This window comes from Rattus norvegicus, chromosome 8 (assembly GCF_021556685.1).
Source record: "Rattus norvegicus strain SHRSP/BbbUtx chromosome 8, alternate assembly SHRSP_T2T, whole genome shotgun sequence".
In the NCBI taxonomy this organism is placed as follows: domain Eukaryota; kingdom Metazoa; phylum Chordata; class Mammalia; order Rodentia; family Muridae; genus Rattus; species Rattus norvegicus.
In genome coordinates, this window is record NC_141541.1 from 92,561,005 (window position 1) to 92,584,878 (window position 23,874).

At 43.7% G+C, this 23,874-nt stretch overlaps 1 long non-coding RNA gene across 5 annotated transcripts; it reads left to right on the plus strand.

The window, feature by feature from the left end:
• The first annotated feature begins 922 nt into the window (after positions 1-922).
• LOC108351756 (uncharacterized) lies at positions 923-6,926 on the plus strand. 5 transcript variants are annotated; one of them, XR_015627372.1, is made up of 6 exons: positions 955-1,162; positions 2,044-2,240; positions 5,511-5,577; positions 5,751-5,828; positions 6,093-6,173; positions 6,546-6,637. It is a non-coding gene; the product is annotated as an uncharacterized LOC108351756 (long non-coding RNA). The 5 variants fall into 5 exon arrangements; XR_015627370.1 differs by lacking the exon at positions 6,546-6,637 and having other exon boundaries at positions 923-977; positions 5,511-5,678; XR_015627371.1 differs by lacking the exon at positions 5,751-5,828 and having other exon boundaries at positions 927-977; positions 5,511-5,678; positions 6,546-6,920.
• Positions 6,927-23,874: the final 16,948 nt, after the last annotated feature.

A 23,874-nucleotide genomic window follows, 5' to 3' on the forward strand; every position in this document is an offset into this window, starting at 1 on the left:
GCTACTTCTCCCAGTGTGGCCCAGCCTTAGGATCACTGGAAACTTGCTAGGGAATGCAGACTCTCTGGCTTTACCCCTGCCTTCTGACTCTCGGATTCAGAAGGTGGGGCCCAACAATTCGAGTTTTTTCTTTTTACAAACCCTCTGAGTAAGAACCTCTGGGCCACTGAGGGCCAACACTGGGCAGATAGAGATTCACCTGCTACGGGCATTGCTTCACAATTTGCCTCGCACATCCTCGAGGGTTCCTCCTCCTTCTCTACAGCATTAAGCTCCCATTTAATCCCAGCCCCAGATGGAATTCCACATCCTCTGCGTCATGTAGGCTCCAGTCAGACCTCTTTTCTCTTCGGCTCCTGTCAGTCACTCCATGTCACCCCGACCCAGAGGTTTCCATTCTTACTCATATCCTGTGCGTCAATAGCAGCTATGCTTCAGTCCTGAGCCCAGCCCAGAGCTTTTCCCTCCCTCTGAAGCTATTCTGGGCCTGCGTGTTCACATGGTCTAATGCATGGCACAATATCGGCTCACTGTGTCTAATATCCATGGTCTTTCCTGTCCTTGTATCTAGTTCAGGATAAGCTTCTCAGGGTTTTGTGACAATAAATCGCTTTGCGTGGCAATGTGTAATTATTTTCTTCTATTCTGCAGCACGGGTTTCCAAAATTGACCTGTTAAGACAATCCCATACCCTTGTGGGAAACATAGCCTCCCAAAGCCCCCACCACAGCTCTTGGCACTGACATTGTCAATAGGCACCCAGTGTTCCCTTCATCCGGCCTGCTTGGCAAATACCATAAGTGCTCAAACTTTATTTTATTTTATTTTTGAAATGGCAACTTTCCCATTGTTTCCTAAGCAAACAGGAAGGAGAGAGCATTGGCCAGGAGTCTTGTGAGACTGGAGGCAGCCCAAGTCCAGTAATCAGGAAGTTCGGGAGGAAAGAACATTTGTGAGGCACACCTTTTGAGCACCTGGTGAGTTACCTGGGGTGGCCAACGTCTGGCCCAGAGGAATTTGGGGTGGAACAACCAAGGAAGGTGAGAGGGAACAGACACTAGGAGGAGAAGCAGAGGTGGGGACTGAGAAGAAACCCTTTCAAGGAGGCACGAGATTTCAGTGATTGATTCTCCAAAGAGCGGTGCCTCTCAGTGCCTGGCTGGTGAGTGCCAATCCAAGGGGTAAGAAAGAGGAGGCGAGGGAGATTTCAAAGGGAACGGGGATAAAATGCTAAACCTCTTTATTCTGTTTGAACTGAGTGATAATTTGGCATTCATAAAGCCTGAGAATTTTTTTCTTCCCAAATAATACGTTGTGGAAATCTGTCTTTGAAAACTGCACCTGTGTGTGGTGGCACATGCCTTCAATGCCAGCACTCTGGGACAGAGGCAGAGGTGGGCTGATTTCTGTGAGTTTGAGGCCACCGTGGTCCACATAATGAGTTTCAGGGCAGCTAGGGCTGCAGAGGGAGACCCTGTCCTGAGTGGGGGGCAGAATCATGTTATTTGGGCCCAGGTATACACTTTTTTAGGTAAGTTTAGCCCAGACAGTTTAATAAACAATTCGGGTAATTTCTGTTTTCTATTGAATAGAAATAATGACATAAAAGTCACTATCACCATAGCTGAGTGGACTGAGCATGGAGACCTCTGTGTTCTTCACGGCTTGACTTACACACTCAGACCCTAACCTGAAGGTTTGACGGTTCTCACTGCATGGCGAAGGCTTTGACTCTGGAGTTACTCAGATCACTAGGAACCCTGCCTCTGTTACACGTGCATTGCACGGTTTTGTTAATGATTAACATCTAATACTAATACTTAGGGAGTTTATATAATAATGCGTCCCTTCCTCTAGACCCTGGCTTCCTCACCTACAGGGTAGAGACGATGACATCTTATATGGCTGCTCCGAAGATGGACTGCAGCGATGTCTGAAAAGCACACAGTGCCAGGCATTCGCCAAGTGTCCTACGAGGATGGAGGCTTTATTATAATAACACAATTTATTATTTATTTATTTATTTATTACTGTGTCTGTCAGGTATGGAAGTCAGAGGATAACGCGTGGGAATTGGCTTTCTCCGTCCACCATGTGGATTCTTGTGATCCAACTCAAGTCATCAGGCAAGCACTTTTACCTGCTGAGCCGCCTCGCCAACTCTGCCCGGCACCTCTTAAGACAGAGGCCATAGCAGAAGAGCAACATCTGAGACAGCCACCTGAGTTATGGTCTCGGATGTACGTTAGCTACTTGCGCTCCCTTCAAACACTCACTTACCTGCTTAGCTCCTCAGTTATGGACCCTGCTCTAGTCCTGGTACCTAACTCATGAGGTCACTATAGAGAATGAACAAAATTATAAAGGAAAGGTATTTAATTCAGTGTAAGGCATTGAAAGTCTACCCCACACATATTGGTTGTTGCTATAGATTTCTTCCTCTGCAAATTGGTCTGGAGATTTTCTGACTTTGAAGACCCTTCCCTGTGAGCCCGGAGAGGCTCCTTCCCATGCATGTGTGCCTGGGTGCACAATTAGTAGTAGTAGTAGTAGTAGTAGTAGTAGTAGTAGCAGTAGTAGTAGCAGCAGTAGTAGTAGCATTAGTAGTAGTAGTAGTAGTAGCAGTAGTAGTAGTAGTAGTAGTAGCAGCAGTAGTAGCAGTAGTAGTAGTAGTAGCAGTAGTAGCAGTAGTAGTAGCAGTAGTAGCAGTAGTAGTAGTAGTAGCAGTAGTAGCAGTAGTAGTAGCAGTAGTAGCAGTAGTAGTAGTAGTAGTAGTAGTAGCAGTAGTAGCAGTAGTAGTAGTAGTAGTAGTAGTAGCAGTAGTAGTAGTAGTAGTAGTAGTAGTAGCAGTAGTAGCAGTAGTAGCAGTAGTAGCAGTAGTAGTAGTAGTGCTCCTACCTGGTGGCCTACACCTGCTGGTCCATTGTCATCCGTCTCTACCTTGATTTTTCCTTCTCTTCTGATGTGAATGTGAGATCAGGGATCAAACCTGGCACCTCTAACACAGAGCCTCACCTTACACCTTCCCTTCCCTGTTTCCTGTGTTCTTCTCTTTGTCCAATACTCAGCAAATAACCAGTTAACCACGAAAGAAGTGGTTAAAAGAAAGGACACAAGGGTTGGGGATTTAGCTCAGTGGTAGAGCGCTTGCCTAGCAAGCGCAAGGCCCTGGGTTCAGTCCCCAGCTCTGAAAAAAAAAAAAATAAAGGGCACAAAAATGCTGACAATATATTTGATTTTACTACTACTACTACTACTACTACTACTACTACTACTACTACTTATTGATACAAGTTTTTACTATATAGACCCAGCTGGCTTGCAATTCACTATGTGGACCAGACTGGGCCCAAACTCAAAGATCTGCTGCCTCTTCCTCCAGACTGCTGGAACTAAAGACGTTTACCACCATGCCTGGCTAGACCAATTTTGAGAATAAAAAAGAGGAAGAAAAATAAAGCAAACAAAAAAATCAGAAAACTATGGAGCATCAAAAAATGAATTAATGATGGAGACAAAGTAGAAACTTTACTAAAACAAATTATCTTGAAATTACCTCTGTTTTCCTGAAATTGACATGAAAGAAACATGGGCTGGAGAGATGACTTAGTGGCTAAGAGCACTGACTGCTCTCCCAGAGGTCCTGAGTTCAAATCCCAGCAAGCACCTGGTGGCTCACAACCATCTGTAATGGGATCTGATGCCCTCTTCTGGTGTGTCTGAAGAAAGCTACAGTGTACTTATAGATAAAAAAATAAATAAATCCTGGAAAAAAGAAATAAAAGAGCATGACATCTATCTGCTAGCTGAGAGATAAGATCTTTTACCCCTTCCCCCATTTATTTATTTTTCCTCCCTCCTTTCGTTCAGCATACGGTCTCTCTGTGTCTCCCAGATTAGCCTCAAAGTCACTATGTAGCCCAGACTGACCTCAAACTTGCAATTCCCCTGCTTCAATCTCCTGAGTTGTGTTTTATGGGCTTGTACTAGCATGCCCCGCCCTCTTCCTTTCTTCCTTCTAAATTTTCTACAGAGAACTCTAGAAATTCACATTGTAGTTGACTTACCTACTGATCTGTTCTCATTGCTACTAGTGTTTTGGATGGCTCTGCTGGCCCAGTCGCTTGTCAGAGAATGTCCGCTGGGTGTCTCTAAGTGTTCTACAGGAAGCCCTGGTTGCCTTCCCAGCAGCACTCTCTCTTCTGCCCACGGGTAGAGCTCTGGTTCTGCAGTGGCTCTAACTCTCCCCTGAACTAAGGAAGTAGTAGCAGGTTTGTCCTCGTTGCCGGGATCCCAATGTGGTGGTCTCATTTCCTGCCAGGTTTTTAGTTGAAGACATACATCTTTTGTTGTTTTGGGGATAGGCTACCATTATGTATCAGAGGCTAGAGTGGCAGCCACAGGCAGCTCATAGGTACTCATCTTAATTCTGGCAAGTGAAACATGAACAGAGTCCTTAGGGACACAAGAAAAAAACATCCTTGCTCTTAAAGGTAAGAGCTGGGAAGAGGTGCCCCGCAGTGTGCTGCATGTGCTTGCATTTGGACTTGACATAGTCAAGTAGAGCAGCATTTCCTTCACCCATGAAGTAACCTGGGAATAGGAAGATGGAGGATGTTCTCTAGCAGGAGGTTGGCCAGGCTGGAAGCCATTTGCCCTGGGGGTCCTTGGTATATGAGAAAATACCTCTAAGAGCAAAACTAGGACGTTATCTGCCATGTGCTGTTGGAAGAGCTCTTGATTACATGGAATTCTTGTTTTCCATGGGAAAGTCATTGCCTCTGTAGGTCTCATAGCTTCAAGTTCGACCTCTCTGTCAAAGCCTGAGACTGGGGTGACCTACCACCTTTATGACTCAGTTTAGCCTTTTTCTGCGCCCTCCTTCTTCTCCACCATTCATTTCCCTCTTCCTATTCCTTTTCTCTTCCTTCTTCTGAGCCTCCTTGTCTTTTGCCTTCTCTTTCTCCTTCCTGTCATTCCCTATCTCCTCCCTCACCTCCCCTCCTTTAAATGTAGGAACCTTCAATGTGACGTTCTAGTGTTCCTTGTTCTGAGTTCACTGAAAACTGTAGGCACCTGAATGCATCTTCAATGGTTCAGGAGTCACAATGAGAACAGCAGTCTGTGATTTTTGTGGCAGGTGTATGTTTTAAAGGGAGGAAGAGCTTGACTCCCATCTCAAGTTTTACTTGAAAGAACTGTCACAAATGACAAGCTTCCTGCCAACTGGCTTTGTGTGTGTGTTTGTGAATTATATGGTTGGTAGTAGCTTATAGCTCTGGTTTGAGGGTTAAAGGAGGTATAAGCAGGTTACCATTGTATATAATGCCTGACCAGGTATGTAGGTCTACAATCTACATATAACTGGGAATATTCTAAGATGTCTATCTAAGTCTCACTGCTCCCTTGTTTATTTTAATACGCACAAATGAGCTCATTACCCCAGAACATGTGATTCTGCTGATTAAGATTGTTCAATTCTCCAACATTGTTCCTTCTACCTACATCAGAACTTGGATCGGGTGACAAAGAAGGAGGTATATCTGAGGCTTCCAAGACTGGGCCAAGTGGAATTAGGTGAAAGACAACTTGATGAGAAAACCACATTGCCCATTGAGAGAGATACAGCATGGACACTGTGAATGACAGCTATTAACCAAAGCAAGGAACAAGGAATGGTAAGGACCACCTCTGTTCTAATCCTGACACCATCATGTCATATTCAACTGACCTTAGTTTCCTCTCTCTAGATCACATTTCAAATACCATGCTCTATGGGAGAGGAGGGGTGGAATGGAGGAGAGGCAACGAAGATGCGAAGACAAGAGGTTTGCCTCTCAGTCTACACATAGGCTTGCATGCATTCAGATAGCCAGAGTAAAATGATGGGAAGGGTTGGTCTCTAGTTTTGAGTTTGACTCCATATTAACCTTAAATCAAGGACCAGTGCCTCACAGGACTCTTAACTTGCTCAAACCCAATGCTATTGAAATCTGTACAAAGGGACACTCAGGCTTCTTTTGCAATCTCGGCTAAGTAGGATTTGTTGATATTTTGATTGCACTCATTCCCTATGTATTTTTACATGGCAGGTGTCTGTGGATGAGAAGACTGTGTTTCTAAGGTCAGAAGCCATGGTATAGACACGATGCCCCGAGAGCAGTTGTGGCCAGGTGAGGAAACGGAAGAATGCACAAGTAGGTCATGAGTCCCCCAAGTAGAAGCGGAGGAGGTTTGGCAGCTGGCTCATGGTGCTGGTTACAGGGGAAGGGGTGGCCATTGCAATATTAAATCATGGTATATGAGTGCATTGTATAGATGAGCCAAGGACATGATGTCCGGGCAGTATTTAAGAAATTAATGCCATATGTCAGTCATAGATCTTGCCAATCTTTTATCTGCCTTTCTTTCCACTACTAGCCTTAGATAGAAGAGAAATAAAAAGGAAACTGAGTATTTCTACAGTTCAGCCTACACTCCTGCCCATCTTATACATACATCATTCTTTCTTCTATTATCTTTCTTTTTTTTGTTGTTTTTGACAGGCTTTTGCTATGTACTCCAGGCTGCACTCAAACCTGTGGCAATCCTCTCGGGATTTACAGCAGTGTGCCAGCAGGTTTACTTCCTAATTAAGGTTGTTTGTTTCAATTTTAAGTCCCTCTTATCTGTCTTTGTCTCTTCTCTTCTCTTCTCTTCTCTCCCCTCCCCGCCCTCCTGTCTTTGTTACCTAGGATGATTTTGACTTTCTGAACTCAGGTTGATCCTCCTGCATCAGCGTTCCCAGTAGCTAGGATTGCAGGCTTAGGCCACTGTGCTCAGCTTCTTTTCCATATCTTCCTTTCTTTTTCCTCCTTCTTTCCAGTCTTAGATTATAGAGACCACAATTAACTATTTAAATACAGTGTCGATCCATTTCTCATTTCAATTGCATCTTCATAATAGTAATTACAATGGTCTAGCTTGACTAATGGATTTTATGTGTTTATGAAGAAACACATTCAAGGATATTTAAAGCAATGCATTTCTGGGTATGGACTTTAAGACAACTTAGGAGTATGCATGAGAAAGATGGGGAAGAAGCTATGGGGTTCTTCGGGGCTACCATCAGTGTGCTGACCTGTACAGACTGACCACCCAACAAGGATCCTTTGAAGCACATGAGTCAGTAAGGACATGAAATAAACACACTGGGGAAGTCTAAGGTTTACAAGGAGGTAAGCTAATGATAAAAATGACTCAACTCAAGTATTAAAGTGAATATGCGTTTTAGGGGAAAGTAAATGTGCTAAAGGAAGGGGGAAAGAACAAAGGGACAGAACGCTAATGTGTTTGCAAGTATCAGCAACGATGATACCCCATAAATGCAATGGTCATGGCTCTCTGTCCTTGAGGTCCTGACAAGCAGATACATAGGTAGCAGAAGCAGGGGCTTGTTCAAGTATTTGTGACTGGCCTGGTATGAGTGAAGTGTTATTTCCATAGAAACACGGGCTCTCAATGTTTCCTAAACAGGACTATTTGATGTGGGTCAGTACACACTCTCTATTGAGTGACAGGCTTCCTGGGAAATAGTTGTGAATGTGGCCGTGCTCGTTCATGCTGGAGGGCTGACCGCTGAGACTCAAGGAGTGGCCATCATTCAGAAAGACATCAAATACTTCAAAGACTTTTTTTAAAGCATTCTTTGGGGAATAACTTTAAATCTGTACCGTTATAGTATTCAGAACTCTTCTTGTCTACAGTGGCCTTTGCTTCTCCTGGAAGGGGCTAAGTCATCATTTTACGTGTTTCAAGATGAGAAGTCTGCAACTCAAGGCAGTTCAGGGTCCCAGGGCCACAGAAGTGAGCAGCCCTGGTCCAGAAAGTGCCAATGGAAGGGCTGGCTGACTCCTGTGTCCTCTACGTGAGAATAGACAACTGACTAAGCTATGTCTCTTTTTGCTTTAAGTTCTAGAAAGTTCAAGTTCAGATTTAAAACACCCAGGAAAGACTTGATTTGCTCTTAAGGCTTCCACACTTGGGTTCTCGGTTTTTTGTTCCTGATGGTCCTGGATATTTTTTTTTCCTCCATGTTGCTACAGGCTACATTTAGTCATCGGTAGAATAGGTGTGTGATAAATGCATAAACTTCACAAGAATTTTAAAAACCCACAATACTAACAGCATATTTCTCCAGAAAGATCCAGTAATTAGCTTTTGTAGACTTTTTAAAAAATTTATTTATTTAACGTATGTGAGTACACTGTCACTTTTCAGACTCACCAGAAGAGGGCAATCAGATCCCATTACGGATGTCTGTGAGCCACCATGTGGTTGCTGGAAATCAAACTCAGGAACTTTGGAAGAGTAGTCAGTGCTCTTAACCACTGAGCCATCTCTCCAGCCCTAGCTTTTGTGATGTAGAACTCTCAGCTCCTTCTCCAGTACTGTGTCTGCCTGTGTGCCACCATGCTTCCTGCCGTGACCATAATGGACTAAGTCTCTGAAACTGTGAGCCAACCCCAGTTAAATGTTGTCCTTTATAAGAACTGCCATGGTCATGATGTCTCTTCACTGGAATAGAAGCCCTAACTCCCCCTCCCATGATGATCCCTCAGCCTTGAGAAGACTCCCTCTAGTTCTTGAAGTTACTTCTTAAATTGGTACAAATTGATTTAAGCATCATGGCTTACCTGACAATAAAATACAGATTGAGGATGTTGATAATGCTAAAAGACATGATGTTAGGAATTAGAAACATTTATATTCTTCGACTGCATCTGAGTAAGGTTAGTAAGTGTCCAAATTGAGCTTTAACTGGATTTCGAAGTTGAGACATCTTGAGATGAAGTAAGTTTGAATTATAGGAAACCTAGAGCTACAGTACTGTTTGGTTTGGTATGGACTGCTATTTGAGCCAGGGCTTGCCCACACTCAGAGAGTCTTTGCCACTGAACTGCACCAGTCCATCCACGCTGGATTTCAAAGTTCATTGTTTCTCTTACACAAGTGTGCCTGTCTCCCTCAGCCATGCAAGCCTTTACGGAATCCAGGAGTGGGATAAATGGTGAGGTGTGTACCTACACCCCAAAAGTAATCAGTAGGCCAGCAGGGGCTGAGGAGAAAAGGAGACACAGAAGCAGACTGGGAACTAGGGATGCCATGCCAAGTGAGAAATGTGTTCTTCCTGTAACACAGGAATTACAAAAAGCTCTGAGGGTGATGTGTTGTCCTTTCATCTCAAACTCTCCGGCTCATTCATGAGAAATGACCAGTGCAGACATACACAAGTAGATCCCTGAAGTCCAGGATTGTGACGGTGCCTCATGGCTGTGGGTTGGGGACATAGGAGGGACGAGGTTTGATTTGGCAAACGACTGAAGTCTACAGAGTAGTCCCTTTCATGAGGGGAAGGTGAAGAAGGGAAATGTCTGGGACAGTCTCACGTAGGCTTCTGCAATCAGCAGCACTGAAGACTAAAATGAAATTGAAGAAACTAAAAGGCTAGGCAGGGAAGGGTAGCATGGTAGGCTATGAACCCACACTTCCACTCCCAGCCAATCAACCAAAACAACACGTCACGTCTCAGGGAATAGCCCAGATAGGTCTAACACTTGACTATAGAGCTACAGCCCCAGCCCGAATCGTCATTTTACTATTAAACATGGAAGAAAAGAAAGGGTTGGTACATATTGTCAAGAAGTTAACATTAAATATAATTGATTAGAGGTGGAATTCATTTTTTCATAAGAGTCCCATTATCTATTTTGGTTATAGGGTTGTTAATGAAATAATAGTTTTCCAGTGCCCACCTCAAGGGCCAGATTGCTTAATTTGCAACTACTTTCCTTAATATTTGCCCATCGGGGGATTTGGAGATGCACCGCTTGATGACAAAGACAGATTTTAGGAAGCGTTGATGACAGTGACGTATCTCATGTATGCAGGCGGGTATCACTGACCGAGACGCCATTATGAAGTACATGATCATAATTATTCTCACGCCTTCCCCAGCCGTCACAACTACTCACAGTTTATGAAGAATGTATAGACATTAATTGAAATGCGCAAGCCTTACCTGTTATTTTGACAAAGTCATATAATTAGGGAAGCCACGTGCTTGTCATGTTCTATCAGAGAGTTTCTTTGTGCCCTGCATCCTCATGGTGACCAGCATCTAAGGTGGCCTATGGTTATCTCTGGCTGTTGACTTTAAGTCTTGTGGGTTCTTTTCTCATACTGAATAAGGATGATCAGAGTAACAAACAAGACACGGCAGGGATGATCATTCACCTTCTACTTCTAGTTTTGTCTGCTTGGCTTTTGAGACAGGGCCTCCCTTTTGAACCAGGCTGGCCTGCAGCTCATGATTCTCCTTCCTCCTCAGCATCCCTCTGTGTGTGTGTGTGTGTGTGTGTGTGTGTGTGTGTTAGTATGTCTAGCTGTGGTTAGTTCTAAAAGATTTTCTGCAGCTTTTGTCTTCTCTGTCAGGGTTACTCCTTTGAAAAGCTAGCTGTGAAGTTGTGAGGCCATCAGAGGGGACCACGGAGATATCCCTGTGACAAGGAACAGTCAGCGGGGGATAGACCTTTTCATCGACATCTGTGTGGGTGCAGTTTGGGGAGCGAATTGACAGTCCCAGTCACATCAGACGTTGAGGTAACAGTGTCCCCAGCTAACGCGCTTGTCTGAGCTTCCCGTGAGACTCTAACCCATAACCTTTGGGCACGCCATTCCCTTCTGACCCACAAAAAGTATTTCATGAACGATGTTTGTCACGTGGGTTGATGTATGTGTGTAATTTACTCTTTGGTTGTAGATATCGCTCTACCCTTACTATCACTGCCCTGGTTAAAGCATTTGTTACTTTTGTGTGTGGTAGCATATGTGTGGGGGCCAGAGGACAATTCGTGAGATTCCTTTCTCTCCATGTACGTGGGAGGGCCGGTTGGATGCCTTTATCTGCTGAGCCATCTCACTGGCCCCCATGTGTCACTTCTATTGTGTCTGTCTGTGTGTGTTTGACTTTTTGGTGTTTATTTGACTTTTTTGGCACTTAAAAAAGTGGAAACCATCCTTTCTTAATCCTCAGGAAGGATCCCTCAAGTGTCTTGTGCCACTTGGTAAGTGTTTGGTCGATAAATACAGTAAGTCAACACAAATCAAATTAATGGGCTGTTGCTGTCAGTTCCAACTGTGTGAGTGAGGGACAAATGATCGGGCTCTGGGCTCCTGGCCTACAAGTGCCACCTTTCATCTGTCACACTTTCTGAACTTTAACCCATGGCATAAGCCATACAGAAGTGGGTGTTGGGACCGGCCTAAGCTTGCTGTAGCAATCCGCAGCAGCTGGCCCACACCTTGTGTAACCCCGAGCCTGTGTCACACACCAGAGGCTTCATTGTAATCCCATCCTCAGAAATGTCAAAACTGTGTCTCATACATGGGCAGAACACAATACCTTTTTCCTGAATCCATGTTTTAATGAGCTGCTTGGGCGATAGTGTTATTTGTTTTGGACAGAATACTCATTCCAAAGCTAGATAGAAACTAGGTCCATGGAAAGGACACATAGTTTGTGTGAAATTTCTTCTATGAAAGAAGATTAGGAACTCTAGTTTGAGAGTCTCATTTCTTTGTTACACGGGGATGAATTATCTAATGTTGGCATTGTTGATGATATCATCTCCTACTCAAAGGAAATTCTTATAGTCACTTGCAGGAATATTAGGGATTCAAAATATGGGCTTAGTGGTTAAAATGTGTACCATTCTTGCAGAGGACCTGGGCTTGAGTGAGTCTGAACACCCATGCTGGGGGCTCGCAACCGTTTATAGTTCTTACATTAGGAGATGTGGCACTTTTGCCCTATGCAGGCACCTGCACTCACGGTCACCTGCCACCACCCACAAAATTTTAACCCAGAATTGCTCCTGTATGAAGGAAATAAAGAGACAGGGTGGAGCAGAGACTGAAGGAAAGGCCATCCAGAGACTGCCCCACCTGGGATCCATCCCATATGCAGCCACCAAACCCAGACTCAAGAAATGCTTGCTGACAGGAGCGTGATATAGCCCTTCTGAGAAGCTCAGGCAGAGCCTGACCAATAGAGATGCGGATGCTTGCAGTCAACCTTCAGGCTGAGCATGGGGATACCAATGGAGGAGTTAGAGAAAGGACTGATGTAGCCGAGGGGGTTTGCAACTCCATAGGAAGAACAACAATATCAACCAACCAGACTCTCCCAGAGCTCCCAGGGACTAAACCACCAACCAAAGAATACACATGGAAGGACCCAGGGCTCCAGCCATATATGTAGCAGAGGATGGCATTGTCTGGCATCAATGGGAGGGAAGGCTCTTGGTCCTGTGAAGGCTTGATGCCCCAGCATAGGGGAATGCTAGGGCCTGTGTGGGTGGGAGGGAGTACTCCCTCATAGAAGCAGGAGAAGGGGAATAGGATGGGGTTTGAAAGAGGATACTGGGAAAAGGGATAACATTTGAAATGTAAATAAATAAAATATCCAATAAAAAAGAATAAAATAAATCTTAAAAGATGAATGTAAAATACTGGCTTCCTCTGGGCAGAAACCCTACTTTCTCTGTGTAGATTTATTTCCATCCTTCCTTAATGATGTTTCTCTGTCTTTTAAAAATTTCTGTGCATTGGGTTGGAGAGATGGCTCAGTGGTAAAGAGCACTTGCTGCTCTTGCAGAATATCCAGGTTCAGTTCCAAGTATCCATGTCCGGTGGCTCGTAATTGCCGGTAACTACAGTGTCAGGGGGATACAATGTACTCTTCTGTCCTCCCCAGTCACCTGCACACACACACACACACACACACACACACACACACACACACACACACACGCCCCACATATTTAAAAGTTCTGTGCAGCTAAAATAGTATACATATGTCTAGACCTCCCCACTCTCACCCCAACCCAGGAATCATGAGAAAAGTGGAAAGCACAAAGCAGGCAATGAGATGAAAATGTGTCAAAAAGACAAAGGGCCCTGTTTGAGGGACTCCCTTTGCTTAATCTGGAAAGGCTAAAAGGACAAAATTCGTGATAATGAGAAGGCATAGGTTTGTAATCATACATAAGTCATCCAATGAGTAAGCATTTGAGGCATTAGGGATGTTCACACAGTGCAATTTTAACTACACATATTAGAGAAAATAATTGAAATAGAAGAGTCATTAAGGTCATTTTTTGCAAGTGCTAATCATCACTTCAGAATCAAGACTTGTCAGTGGACGTTCAATTGAGCCATGAATGTACTTTAAATTTATCCTCTGACAATGTCATACATGTATATAGTGAAGCTTAGTCATTTCCCACCCAATTATGCTCTCTTCGTCCCCCTTTCCTCTTCTGCTGAAACTCTGTTTCTTCCCAGAAAGTCCCCCTCCTATATTTCATGTCATTTTACACATGCAAACTACTGAGAATAATCAGGTTTGCTTTGCATGAGCGTGGGTGGGATGCCAGTTACCAGACATGGCCACACCACCAAAGAAAACGAAGCCTTTCCCAGCAACCATGAACTGCCACAGTAGAGCCCCATGGATGCTTCTCCCATTCAGGATGGAATCTTGACCAGCCCAGTCTTGTGCAGATGAAAGTGTTTTCAGTCTTGATGTAACTTCCTACATGATGCTCAGGGGTTACAAAGAGTAACTCCAGTGGAGAAACTTGGCACACAAGATCCCAAGGCCTCCTCAGTAGGGAACAGATAGAAACAGTGTGCCTCCCCATAAGGACTATGAAGCCAGCACAACTTATTTCCTAGGCTAGCCTTACCACATATATGTAATTTGAATTTAATCACTGACATGCATCAAACCATGACCGAGGGATATATTACAAGGTCTTGGAAATCAGGGCAACTCAGAAGTTTTTAGATCTGTGCATCAGATACATTGAACAGCTTTTCATTAAACACAGATTTTTTTTCATGCCTTCAGTTTCTGGACTGAGGCTTAAAACTCTGCACACGACACATGTCCCTATCTGATACACATCTTGGGGTCTGGGTCCACATGTGAGGAACTGATGGTGTAGACTAGGCAAGCTGAGACCCACCAATCAAATTCAACTGGCATCTTGTTTTCCTAGCCCTTATATTTATATTTCTTTGTATTCCCTAAGTCTTTATACCTCTGTAGGTGATGTGTTCAAGATCCCTAGTGGACGCCTGGAAGCATGCCTAGTTCCCAACTTTATCCATACACACCTTTATTAAAGTTATAAAGCATGCACAGTAAGAGACTAATAATAGCTATTACCAAAGTGAATAATTATAAAGGCATAATGTAATAAGTCACATGAGGCCTTCCCCCCCCCCAATAATAGATTATTCCAGCATGCTTACCCTTCTTCCTGTGGTGACAGAAGATACCATTTAACACGAAGTGTCGTGCTCTGTGGCTTCTTTGGCCTTTCCCAAGTTGGTAGCATCATACTACACTTGCTCTTCTGGACCTTCGTTAAGTAAAATTCAAGTTAGTTGAACAAGAGAGTGCTGTAGTACTGTACCAGACGGTGTGGTAACCAGGCCGGCTCCCAGATAACTAAAGGGAGATATCGCACAGAGTTGATGCTCTGGACTGGGATGATTCACATGGTGTGAGGCACTGCGAGATGACCTCATGCTACCTACAACCCTACAGCGGGCCGCCATTTTAAACTAGTGAGTTATTCATTTCTGGGATCTTCCATTGATATTATTGGACAACAGCTGACCATGGCAACCAAACACACAAAAAGGACAAGGGGGTGTTCATGGAGAATTTTACTGGAACATAGCCACATGTGGCTGTTTACGTACCTGTGGCTGCTTTTGGCTGAGTTGAGTGGTTCCCTTAGAACTACTACTCATGACCAATGGAATGTAAATATTTACTACCTAGGCCTTGAAAAAACAAGTTTGTCATATCTGATCTGGAATTTAGATCAGCTCTGCAGCACAGCAAAGAAGTAGGATCAATCCCGCCTTGGAACTGGAACCCAGGTAACGAAAGGGGCAATCGTGGAACAATTAATAAGGTGTAGACTAAATAATATAAACTTATCAATTTTAATTGTCTGGTTTTGTTATTATATCATGACAATATACAATACACCCAGCTACTATATGAAAAGTCTTCCTAGGATTAGAGATGTAACTCTGTGTGCATCTCTAATGACTTCTAAATAAAATATGATTTGAGAGGTAGAGAGAAAAAGCAAACCATGTCTTCAAAAGCTTAGCACTGCACACATATGGAGCTGCATTAACAAAGAATACTGCCAGTGAACGGTTGGAGAGGTCACCTCAGTAGGAACTGTCCTCTTAGTGTGAGGTAAGTTTTGTCAACACCCCAGATTACAGAATGATCTTCAGCTCGGCAATTGATTTAGATATTTTAATAGACTAGAGAATAGGAAGCTGAGTTCAGAAGGAAACAATAGCCATATGCAACTGGCCCCACTAACACAACCCTTTGTCAGAAAAGGTTTCTGCTCAGCCGCTTTTATAGGCAACACTGCAGTAATGAATGCTAATAGTGTCCACAATGATCATTATTCATTATTTTACACTTTTATCAATACAATATTGTACATCAAATCTAGCGTCTTACACATGCCAGGATCGTTCTCTACCTCAGACCTACGTCAACAGGCCCCTTGTTACTCTTTGACTGTGAGACAGAGTTAGACCAAGTTTCCTAAGTTGGCTTTGAACTGGGGATCCTCCTGACCTAACCTGTAAAGTGCTTGGGACTTCAGGTCCACACTGTTACTGATGCTGCTACCGCATTCGATTTCGCTGTGGGGAAATGCGCAGATTGTTACCCGGCATCAGGTTCTACAGTACAAAGACGCAATTCAGAGGCACATCAAGCTGTGCCTAATTCAAGGTTACGAAGGCAGAAGCTGAGCTGAGAGCCAGGCTTCCAACCTCACACATTCCTCTTCCCTTTCCTGTTCCTTCAAACACTTTACCTGTGGACAGAAGAGGACAATACTGTATTTCCTCTTTTCTCTTCCCTTGCTGTTACTCTCGAGAATAAATTGGCATAAATTCTGGAAACAAAATCATCTGTCAATTTGTTCATATCGTGGTAGTCTATTGTCTTTGCCAGCTTAAAAGGATTTAAAATCACCTTGGAAACAAATCTCTGGCAATGGCTGTGAATGGTTTTCTAGGTTCGGTTAATTGAAGTGGAAAGACCCATCCTAAGTGTGGACCGCATCCTTCCATAGGCTAGACTTGGAGACTGAATTACAAGGAGAAAGTGCGCTGAGCAGGCAGTAATCATCTCTCTCTCTCTCTCTCTCTCTCTCTCTGGTCTCCACACAGTGTGCTCAGCTGTCTCGTCCTCCCACCACCCTGGTGTACTCTGTAAACAGGGGATACAAATAACCTTTCTTTAACTTGCTTTTGTCCCAGCAACGAAACAAATCACTAATACAGAAAACTGGGACTGAGCAGGGCCACTGCTCTGGTGCTACTGGACACTGACCGTGTGTTCCTTATGCCTTTGGAAGTGGCTTACAGAAGTGTGGGGGGATTTGGAAGGTTCATCCTGAGGCAGAGGTTAATGGGCCATTCTAGTTGGAGTTCAAAAGACAAGAATCCTGAGAGAAACAGGACTCTGAAGGGGTCTCATGGGGTTTCAAAAAAAAAAAAAAAAAAAAACCCAAAAACAACGACCCTACCAGGAAGTAGATTAGAGGGCATTTGTGGGGCATTCTGAAGAACATGGCTGCTTCCATCACCGGCTTAAACCCCATCTTAGAGTAAGGAAAAACTAGCTTCATTTTTGTTTGTGATTAAACTTCTGTTTCTCAAGGATCGGCTATGTCCCACCTGCAACCTCAGCTACAAATTATTTTGTTCTGCTTGTTTCTGAAATGGGAACTGTGTCTTTGTTTCAAAAAGTTAATAACCATCCTGCAACCCTACCTTTGTTTCCAAAGGGTTGCTATGGCTTTGTGTCGGGAGATCATTATGACTAACTTGTTATACTTATGTTCTGCACCTCCAACCCTGCCTATTTTGCCTGCCAAATTCCCCATTTGGACACCCCCTCCCCCCAAATCTCTGAGCTATAAAAACCTTGTCTTCCTCACATCCAGTGCTGAACTCTGAAACTCCACCTTAGTGAGAGGAAGCCTGTGTACATGTATATGAATTAAAAAAAAACTTGCTTTAATTACTTGCTTTAATTAATCTGCCCACGATAACTTGGGTGGGTGGTCTTTCTCCTCCCATCTTTGGAACTAATAATGTTGGCAAAGAATCTTCCCTCATTCTGCCTACATCCTCTGAGAATGGTAAGATTTAAAGGTGTTCATTGTCAAGCTGATGAGGGGTAGACTTGAGATGGTTAGACTTGATTATAAATTTCACTGGATTTAGAATCACCAGGGAAACAAATCTTTGAGCTTTGTAGGGCATTTTCTAGCTTAGGCTAATTAAGGTGAGAAAACCTACCTCAAATATAGGTGGGACCATTCTCTAAAAGGAAGGGGATGGACGGCTGAGCAGCAGCCGTCATCATGCCCTGCTTCCTGACTGAAGATTCCCTGCCTCTGAGTCCTGCTGCTGGGATGTACTCTGCCCTCATCTGCGAGCCAATCAAAACCTTCCCTTCTTAGGTTACTTCTCTTAGGTATTTGGCTATAGCAATATAACGAGTTAACTAATACTCACATCTAGCAAATAATGCCAGCAATTTCTAATCCCACACAAACTTCAATGGCTTTCAAAGATTTTATTTGTGTGCGTTGCCAGTGTGAAAGAATACCATAGACATGTGGGTGACTAATGAGGTCAGGAAAGGGCACTGGATCTCTTGGGGCTGAGATTAGTGGCAGTTGTGAACTACCAGACATTGATGTTGGGAATTGAACCCAGGTCTTCTGGAAGAGCAGCAAGGGCTCTTAGTTGGTTGGTGTCTTTCCAGAGTCTTACTTGCAGTCCAGGCTGGCTTTGAACTCATCAAGTAACCTGTATTGTAGCCAAAGCTCCAGCCTGTGATCTTCCTTCCTTCCTTCCTTCCTTCCTTCCTTCCTTCCTTCCTTCCTTCCTTCCTTCCTTCCCTCCCTCCCTCCCTCCCTCCCTCCCTTCCTTCCATCCTTCTTCCTTTCTTCTTTCCTACCTTCCTTCCTCAGTCTCTTGAATGCTGGAATTACAAGCTTGTGCTACCATGCCTGAGGACAAGGTTTGAAATTCAGATTCCTGTTGAGCTAAGACTTTATAAAGGCCAGGTGTACGTTTCCTCCCCTCTATGAATCAGTTTGCTGTCTCAACTCTAGTACTTATATACTTAGCTCTGTAGTGCAAGGACAGAATACACCTACTTAGTGACCGGGCTTGCTGGTAGCCTCGGGCTAGGTGTGTTATTGTGTTATATATGTTTTGGTTTTATGTTCTTGTTTTTGTGGAAAAAGAGTGTTAGGAAAGGGCAAGGGATTTGAGCCTATGACATCAGAACTGTGCTTGGGCCCAAACAAAACCCTGTCACATGACAAGCTGCAGGTAGTTCATCAAAGACTTGGGGTCAGACTAATTTGGCATTCTGATTTTTAAACATGCATGTGTATTTGATGTGCTCAAGGTAAAGCAGAACACTGAACCCTAGCATTCGAAACACAAAGTTAACTTATATTTCTTTCATGTCCTAGACACGAAGTCTGAAAATATTCCATAGGACATTTTTAAAAATACTTTTACGCATGAAATGAAGTTTTGGTGTGTGGAATTTTTACTGGCAGAAATCATATTGACAGTCAAGAAGCTTCAGACTTTGGACCATCTGTGATTCTAGAGATCAGATTTGGAAATCCTAGCTAGACCATATAACCTCAAGTAGGTTAGTTACCGTGGCTCTCAGAACCCCAGTTTTTTAAGCCCTTTAAGTTATTAGAAAATGATAGGGGTTGGGGATTTAGCTCATTGGTAGAGCACTTGCCTAGCAAGCACAAGACCCTGGGTTCGGTCCCCAGCTCTGAAAAAAAGAAAAAAAAAAGAAAGAAAGAAAAGAAAATGATAAAAAAAAATGACCTGAAATTCAACAAAGAGTGGGGAGCAGGAGGGCAGCCAGCAGTATGCTGTGGGCCTGCATCTTGACTGCACCAGTCCTTAGCTGCATAGTGTAAGTCAGCGGTTCTCAGCCTTCCTCATGCTGCAACCCTCTAATATAGTTCCTCAGATTATAGTGACCCCCCAATTGCAAGATCATTCTGTTGCTACTTCGTAACTGTAATATTGGTACTGTTATGAATCACAATGCAAATATCTGATATGGGACCCCCCAAAGGGGTCTCAACCCAGAGGTTAAGAACCACTGGAAAAAACATTAAATCCAAACCTGAGGATTTTTTAGCTTAAAAAAAAAAATCCAGGGCTGGAGAGATGGTTCACTGGTTAAGAGCACTGACTGCTTTTCTAGAGGGCTCGAGTTCAATTCCCAGCAACCACATGGTGGCTCACAACTATCTGGGATCTGATGCCCTCTTCTGGTGTGTCTAACCAGTGTACTCATATAAATAAAATAAATAAATCTTTTTAAAAAATATTCAAAAACAGGCAGGAAAAGTACATTGATATTTACTAAAAATAACATAATGCACAAGACATACAATATCATCTTTAAGATAAAATATGTAACAGTAAATTAAACTATCATATGCCTTACCCATTTTATATATCATAACTATTTTATACATACATATTACATATATATGATATATGTGATATATGTGGTAGATACTGGTCCTCCAGCACCTCTGTGTACAGTTGAGGAAATAGCAATTGGCCATGTGACCCTCAGCCTTCTTTCTGCAGATAAGTCAACCCAGGCGAGGCTGGGCTGTGGTAACAAATGCCATTTGCTCAATCAAGCAGTCCTCTGTGTCTTTCATCTCACTGAGGTTGCAAAACAGACGTGTAGGCACATAGCTGCCAGGTTGCTGCAACAGAGCAGGGAAGAACCAGAAGGAGGTTTGGCCTGGAGAAAAAGTGCATCCCTTTTATACATTTACCATGGTCTGGAATTTGTTTAAAATAACAAAGAAAACAAACAAACAAACAAACAACAACAACAACAGAAAACCCTCCCAGGAGAATGAGAAGAGACATAGCCAGTGGGTAGTGCACAAGTCTAGCTCAGGTGAAACTATGGCAAATAGGTTTCCCATTTTCACGCGAATGTGCTGTAACTTCTCTCTGGAAAATTCCAGAAGGCTTCAAAGAGATGTGCCATAGATGATGGCTCTCCTAGAGGAAGCAGCAGCTGGGAAAGCCCTGTTGAGAATGGAGATAGCACACAGATAAAGTAACAAGGAGAATGCTAACTGTCTGGTTTGGCTGACAGGATAGGAAGGGATGGAGGATGAGGTCTTCATTAGTCATTCAGCGGCAGGCACACGCTAAGGGGTTCAGACTACCTATAATTGACATAGGACGGGACCGTGTGAGCGTGCCATACTGTGGATGAAGATTTCCCACATAGTGGCAAAAGAAGAGACTCCTCCCAACCCCCAACCCCCATTCAGGTAAGTAAAGGAGGAGCCCCAGCAGCAAGTTTCCCGAGTCACAGGTCGGATTAAGTGCAGCAGCCCCTAGGAGAGCACGGACTTGGATATCTGTCTGGAAATGCTGCACAGAACAGACAAGATGGTGATTTATACCTTAAGGGATAGTATAGATACTTTTACGTTATTTTTTTTCCTAAACTAATGGGAAGAACCTTTTTTTTTTTTTTTTTTTTTTGGTTCTTTTTTTTCGGAGCTGGGGATTGAACCCAGGGCCTTGCGCTTCCTAGGCAAGCGCTCTACCACTGAGGTAAATCCCCAACCCCGGGAAGAACCTTTTAACGAGGCCAGTTCCTGAGAGGAATGGAGAATTTTATGATCAGAGAGTAGTCCTTTGTTCTGCAGTCCGGGCTTGAAACCAGCACTTTGGCTAAAGGGACAAGGTTGCTGGCTCAGTCTTGCGCTCTTTGTTACTCTGCTGCTTCGCCATGCTGTGAGGGAGAGACAGATCATGCAGGCCAGCTTTGACTGGGTGAGGACATTCAGCTCTGGGTGGGGGAGGACAAGGTTTCCATGCTTCTGTGGCCATACTTCTCAAACTTGGCATCAATAGAAATGGAACAAAACCCCACGTGGCTCTGTCTTGTCTATCTTGTATCCTACTTGACCTAACTGAGGAGAAGAAAGGATGGTTATTAATTACCTTCATCTAACTGTAACGAAGGAGGACAGACTATAAAAGCAGAATCTTACAAGGTTGGATCCTAAACCATTCAGCTCAGCTCCTTTTAGGTGACGAGAAAATGACCCGAGCTCCCAAAAGTTTGAAATAACTGAGGTCATCATTGCACCTGAGTTATGCAGGTGCAATTCATGGATCTTTCTCCTACTTGATTATGGGTTAGATAGGGCCGGGCAAACATCAGCTGAGAAAACAGGAATAAGAAGCCAGCTGGCAAGGCTTGTGATAGATGCCTTTAATCTCAGCGCTTCTGAGGTTGAGGCATGAGGTTTGTGTGTTCAAAGCCAGCCTGTGTTATATAATAACACCATGTCTTATTTAAAAAAACAAAACAAAACAAAAAAACAAAAAAACCCGGGTTGGGGATTTGGCTCAGTGGTAGAGCGCTTGCCTAGCAAGCGCAAGGCCCTGGGTTCGGTCCCCAGTTCTGGGGGAAAAAAAAAAAAACACCACCAAAGCAACGACATAGAAAAAGTGCCAGCTGTGTGAGAAATTGGAAATGGAAATTTAGGGTGAAAATACATTGGACCTAGGACAACAACCCTAAGAAAACAACCATGACTGACAGAAAACCTCTCTCCTATTGACTAGCTTTTCCAGTGTTGGAAGGGGCCAGGCAGGCTGATGGGGGAACAAAGACATGGATGGTTTTAACTAGCATCAAACCCTGTACTGTGTAATACTAACCTGCCAGTCAAGGTGTGCCGCCAGTAGATGCCATAGCACACGATTGTTTATGACGTTATTCAACTCTTCTCTTGATTGGATTTGAGGCCTACACCGCAGGAAGGAATTCACGTCTACTGCTATAAACATGGGCAAACAATCAGCGGGGGAAGACACAGGACCAAGGGGAAAAGATTTGGATGTCAATGGTTGAGTTGACAAGTGTCACATTGCCTTGGAAATATCTATGTTTTTATCCATAGATAAGTGTAACTCTCAACCTTGGTTACAGAACATTTCTTAAACCACTGGGTGGTTAGCACAGAGATTTAGCACTGTTCAAAGTGCTGGAAATAAATTGCTGTGAGTGTCTGGCCGTAGATGGTCCGTCAGGTCTGTCTATATTGACTCTCCCACCTCAAGGCTCAGGAAACATCTCAGAAGAAGATGTTTGAGACCCCATATGAACAACAATGCCAACCATTGAGAGCTTCCAGGGACTAAGCCACTACCCAAAGACTATACATGGACTGACCCTGGGCTCCAAATTCAAAGGTAGCAATAGCCTAGTAAGGGCACCAGTGGAAGGGGAAGCCCCCAGTGAACGGGATTCTTGGGGGGAGGGCGCTAATGGGGGGTGGATGGGGAGAGGAACAACCATAAAGAAGGGGAGGGGGAGGGGCTAGGGGGATGTTGGCCTGGAAACCGGGAAAGGGAATAACATTTGAAATGTAAATAAGAAATACCCAATTTAATAAAGATGGGGAAAGAAAAAGAAGAGTGGGTAGAGGGAATGTGAGTAGAGGGTAAGAGGCAGAAAATGGGTGGGGTTGGGGGTGGGGAGGCATGGTGGGAAGGGTAATGGAAAGGGTGCTGTGAAATGCTGTTCTCTGGACTTTGGCCTTATGCACAAATGAACACACAGGAACCATGACTATCTGCACAAGACTGGCACAAGTTCAAGCTAGCAAAAAGTTGCAGAATGAAGCCAGGACCATTTCCCGAGGCTCCACCCCTGATTGAAGAGCTGTGGGTCCAATGGGTGCTGCAAGAGGGAGGCTCACTTTTCTTTGAGGGGGTGGCCTATAGCAGTTCACTCATGTACCAGTAGTTAATCCTATAGTAGCTGGACTCAGTGGGTTGTTAAAGGCAGGCGTAAGAGAGTCTTAAAGTGAGGGAGGAGATCTAGTGGGGGCCGGCTAGATGAAGATTGAGAGAGGAATTGGGAAGTTATATTTAAGATGTATACTTCTATGAAACTGCCAGAAAATGTGAGTAAAGATACAGGGTACATATATATAAATCTTGGTAAAAATTATTTTCTTATTTAAAATAAAACGTTTGGACCAATTGGGGTTTGGTATGTGGTGTGAAATAAGTTGTCATGGCCGAGTTCATTGGGAAGTCTGTCACTCATCCTCACTGAACTGAAATAGCACCCGTGTGCCACTAAGAGCTGTTTCTGAAACTTTCCTTTCTGTCCTGTCTGAATATATATTAGCCCATTCTATTTTGTTGTGGATAGAAAAGCAACATGGACAAAAAGTCAAGCATTGGATTTTTTGAATTCAAATTACCTGGGCTTGAATACGGATATATGTCCCCAGAGAACACACACACACACACACACACACACACACACACACACACACACAGAGTCCTGGATTTACCCCTCAGCTTCAGTTTTCTCATCCATTACCTGGTGTTAATAACTACTTGCTGGGAGAGGTGGGCACAAAATAAAATAGCTGGTCCTGTGTGGGCTTTGGCTTACTTTTGCTTGATCAGGGCAATGGTAGATACACCATATGGAATTGACGCTGAGCTGGAAATTAATGGGAAAAACATTTGAAATTCGTACATTGGCTTAGAAAATTTCATAAATACGTGTACTTTGCAATTGCGTCCTAGGGAGGATTACAAAGTGCTAATAATTTTTATTATCTGACGCCA